Genomic DNA, 5,067 nt, shown 5'->3' with positions numbered 1-5,067 from the left:
CGCGAAAGTGAGGCCCCATTGGGTGAAAGCGAAAGCATGGTGGGGGTCACGGCTAGCGCGCCAATCGATGCGCGCCGTTGTCGTCCCTCCGACGGGCGCACGCTACCTCTCTATATTTCTGTCCTTCTCCTACTTATACGTCTGTCCTTCTCGCACTCGCAGCCGGCGCTGCAACACGAGCGCGCGTTTTACTTTTCGAAGCCGGCGAGGAGGCCTACGAATATGTAATCCTGGATACGGGTGTACGCGTACGTGCAAGGGGACGTGTTTGCGCCACGAATACTATCGCGAGTCGACGTATCTCTCGAACTTACGCAGAAATCGTAACGAGATAATGCTCTGTAAATTGAAAATTCACTTCTACCGGATCCCGAATCTCGTTTGCGAAGGGAAAGCGGGTTGAACGACTCGGAAGGAAACACCCAGAGACAGAGTTGAATTAACGCAGTCAGAAATGGCGTTCGTGGATTGGCACGAAGGAAACTGAACTCTTGCCTATTTTTTTATGCTTCGATGCTTCGTACTGGCTGATGTCCACGGAAACGTCTCAATCTCGTACCCCGTATCACGTGGAAAACGTTTTCGATGGTCGATTATATGCACGATACGTTGTTGAAAATTTTCGTGAGTCTCTCTATCGCTTTGACGTAGTAGTTGGCAGCGTAATACGTAATACAGTGAGTGTACGTGCCCGATTCCACGTCTCTATTTCTAATTAGCAATGACTCAACTCGAGACGTATGGTCGCATGCCAATGATAAGCGGATGTACAATATTTTGCGCGTATTCTAGTTGTCGTAGAAGTACGTCCAAGTATTTACTTGTAGTCCTATATACAATTTCGAACAAGGACACGAAACATTCTAAAAACCGAGCACGAATTCCCTTCGAAGCGTTATATGTCGCGTATTCTTGCGGTCAGTAAATACGCTGCTCTGGTGACAGTGTATACATGCTCGCTACACTCTGTTTTTCCCGAATGTAACTTCTCTCGTGTGTACTCTCGCTTCCAGGGATCACCGGTATGAAACACAACCGTATGCGTTTCACGAGGTGTAAATATTTACGCCGCTGGCCCTTGGATATATTACATCGAAATTCTAGAGAGAACGGTCGCGGTTCTTTTTGCGTCGCGAACTTAACCTCTTCTGTACGCGCCGTATTTTCGCGACGCGAGTTTTTTTTACGCTGCTCGCGCCTTAATATCGTACTCGTCATAAATTTCGATGACACATCGAGCCTAATGTTCGTTCCTGCCGCGATCGCGAATCTCTTTCGAATATACGTGGACGTGAACTCGTGTGTACTGTTCGTGAGAATAAAAATTCGTGGACAACGATCCCGCAATAGGTATGTAAGCAAGCTTAGAGGTTAATTTGACAATCTTTAAATTTAACCAAGGTCGCGGTCGTCCCGTCTTTGTAACATATCTGACATTTAGTTTTATTTTCAGCGTTATTTTCAATGTCGCAGTCGTACCAACTGTTCGAGAAAGAATGCAGTCACACGATGAAATTTATTTGGAATCGAAACGCTATTCTGGACTTGTGACGCGATGACGTGAATACGTAGTCCGCAGCTGGTAGGTAAATACATATATACTTCCATACTTATTGGAACCACTCTAAGATTCAAGATTATTACGTGTAACGAGAGAAATCGCTTGGATGTTCGTAACGAACGTCGAGAGCGCATCAAAGCCATCTTTCGACCAGCACGAAAACAGCATTATGTTTACTTCGTTCTGTCCGCGATCTGAAAATATCGTGAATGCGTTTATTGATAAATAAATCCCAGCCCCCGGTATCTATATCGTTGCCCGCGATTTATTCCGTTGTTTTCTGTCTCACTCTCACGGTGTTTATCGAAATTCTTGACAAGCGAATTGCACAAACAACGCACAGATACATAACAGGCAAATGTGTTGCACTCGCTTCTTATCGTATGCGTCCCGCTTATCTACAACGAAGGTCATTAATGGCAGAGATTTCAGTCGTTGGTGGGCGAAATAAGAATTCATCGGTACAAAAATAAACCGTATGAAAAATCCGTGGCGTAAATCGTTGCCCCGCTTCTCTACGTGGTTACCGAACTTTCTGCCCGGTTCCCTTTTATCGACGACGTCGCGGTTCCTACAAAAAAGTATATTGGTCACAGGCGAGAAATAAAGAGAAAAGAAAGAAAGAGGAGAGGCACAGTTATCGAGAATGCCAACGGCTGCGAATTTTTATCACCTATGTGCACGTGTTTGCGTGTGCACGCATATTGCGAGCGATTATCGACACCTACGCACACGTGTCTCCTAGGAAAGATCGCCGCCGCGGTCGAAAGTTCCTGATATTGATATTAACTAGAGATGGATGGCAACGTGATTTCTAGATTCGCGAAATTCGAATCCAGAGCTTCCCGAGGTCTTAATTTGTTTTTTTTTCTTTAGATAATGTAAACAGTTGTAGTGGATTCGTAACGTGGAATCGTTCCAATTGCGGTAAATCGTAACAATTGAAGGGAGTGTAAAATTTAAATAAACTCGATTGGATCATTATTAGTTAGAAAGGACATGCCACGATATTCTCGTAAATTAGCGGTACAAATTATTATTTACTTAGATTTCTAGAGTTCCAAATTATAAAAGTAGCACAAAGTTTTGCGTAAATAAACGTAACGTTAATACGTAAACATGATATTATTACAAAATAATAAATTTGGTAATATATACATCAATCGTTCACATAAATATTATCAAGTGCTGACAAATCATGACCTCGATGCCATCGATGGGATGTAGGAAATTTTGTCGTAATTTTTCGAGCATTCCCACGGGCGTCGACGTCACGTCAAGAGAGGAACACACTCTATCTGGAACACAATAACAAAGAGTCGATTTTGCCCGGCTGTCAGCTCGCGTGTGCTCGTGTGAGCGAAAAGCACGCGGCAGCGAGCTGGCTCCTGGGACACCAGCGAAACGAGATACGTATTAGATTACGTTGCATAATTTTATCGGCGATCGTAAAGCTGTTACGAAACGTGAGACTCCCAATTCTCTAACGACATGAGCCATAAATAACGCGTGTTGATCAAAATAACGTCAAGCAATCCTTAACTGCAGCTCCACGCTACCGTACTCGTATCAATCAATGTTCGGAAGATGCGTAATTTAATTTTTATTAGTCATAGGTTTATCAATAATTTAGCAAAGAATGCAGTACGATTGTTTTCACAAATTACTAATTATCTGCGTAGAGATGTACGTGTTACGGATATAATAGCTCATAAAAACGATTACGAAGCCCGTTAGCACGACCTTCGAGGTAAACACAGCAGATACAAAAGATCGTTTCGTTTCTTTACTTCGTTTTTTTTTCTTTTTTGTCGAAACATTCCACGAGCGTGACGAGGAGGACAGGCCGATGTTTTACGACTATTCTCACATGACGAACACTCAGCCGTGGCATTAAATAAAGCGTAATTCTAAAGCAGGAAGAATTACGACGTCTTCTCTTCTGTGAATCTCGAGAGCATACATAAATATTCACACGATACCAGAGAGGTGAATTCAGTTCGTTTGTGACAATGCATTTCCGCTGTTTAGACGGAAACCGTGTAAATATTGTAGCGCGGTAGTAAGGGGCATAGAATAACGGGGAATCCAGGTCAGTCGGTGGTTGAATTTCGCCATGGCTTTACGCAAACTGCGTAGGGTAAACGGGGGACCATAACCGAGGGGGGTGCCACCCCGGTAACACGAGGTCGAGGCATCCGAAAAAGGATAATCCAGCATCCTCGAGAGGACCCCGCATGAAAAAGTTGTTTTGATCGTTTCGGGTTTCTAGGACGGTGACCGTGAATGAGGCTTTAGCTGGTATACGACTCGTTTGAGGGGGTCTTTCGGATGCAGGGAGAACCAGATGTCACTGAAAGGAACACGGCCTATCCCGTTGGGTTCGCGCGCTCGAGGAGTGCCAGGGTGCGCGATTAAAAAATTCGAACGGCGCGCGTGAAGGGGATAGGAACGGAACTAAGGCAGAGACAATTGGACGGAAGAAAAATTCCTTTTGTTCGAAAACGAACCGGCCCCCCTGGCATTGTGTCGCCTTTCCTTTCTTCCGAGAAAGGAGTAACGAAGATTAATAATTTCCTTGTCGACTCCGGTGCCTTCCTTAACTAGCTTAAAGTCGCCGTATAGACGTCTGTTACTCGTTGGCAAAGAAACAGCAATGAAATAGAAACGATATTGTAGGTTTCTGTTTTGCAATTCAGTGCGCTTCGTATCATTCGCTTGAACATTTAAAAAATACCAACAACATTAATTATATATCTAGATTATCGTTAATTAATTTATAGCCATATCGTTTGTTTCTTACAAAACATTACTAGACTTAAAAATATCTATTAGCTTATTCGACTATGTCATGTTTCTTTAAGAGCAAAGTAGAATAATCAAGGCAGCAGGGCCTCTAAAATGTTTTATAATAGAGGATACGTACATAAAATATTTCTATGAGTAACTGTTCAAATTCTTGTACGAGTCAGCATACTTATTCATTCCTTGTAAATACGTGTAACGGTACGAGTATAGAAGAGCGCGATGGTGACGAAAGGGTGACTCGCTGGCACAGGCAAAGATTCAAAGTCCCGGGTGCACACACACATACACACGCAGAGAGTTTCATGCGGCGCTAGGTGAACGGGTGGAGGTGGTGGCGGCTGTTCGCGCGGTGGCTGGGGTTTTGAAGGTTGGGGGCACCAGGTTGACCGTGGGGTGCTGGAAAGCGGGGGTGTAGGTCTAGGTTCAGGGGCGGCATTGCCCGGGTGGGCGTGCACTTTCGGTTTCAAGCTGCGCATGCTCGTTGCATACTCGTTCTCTCCCTCTGCAGTCGTAGTCCGTATTCGCTCATAAAGTTTCTAGCCACGTAAAATTCACTACCACCACGTCACGCGTCGCTGCTCGTTGTTCCTGTACGAGGAGTGAACGTGTTCTCGATGGAGCCGGCACGGCGCCTCCGTCTGGATCCGTCCTTGTCTTGTCAGAATCGAAAATTATAGAGCGTGGACGAATAAGTTCGA

The sequence above is a fragment of the Bombus impatiens genome, unplaced genomic scaffold (genome assembly GCF_000188095.3).
Source record: "Bombus impatiens unplaced genomic scaffold, BIMP_2.2 scf_0020, whole genome shotgun sequence".
Taxonomy (NCBI): domain Eukaryota; kingdom Metazoa; phylum Arthropoda; class Insecta; order Hymenoptera; family Apidae; genus Bombus; species Bombus impatiens.
This window is presented reverse-complemented; position numbering follows the sequence as displayed.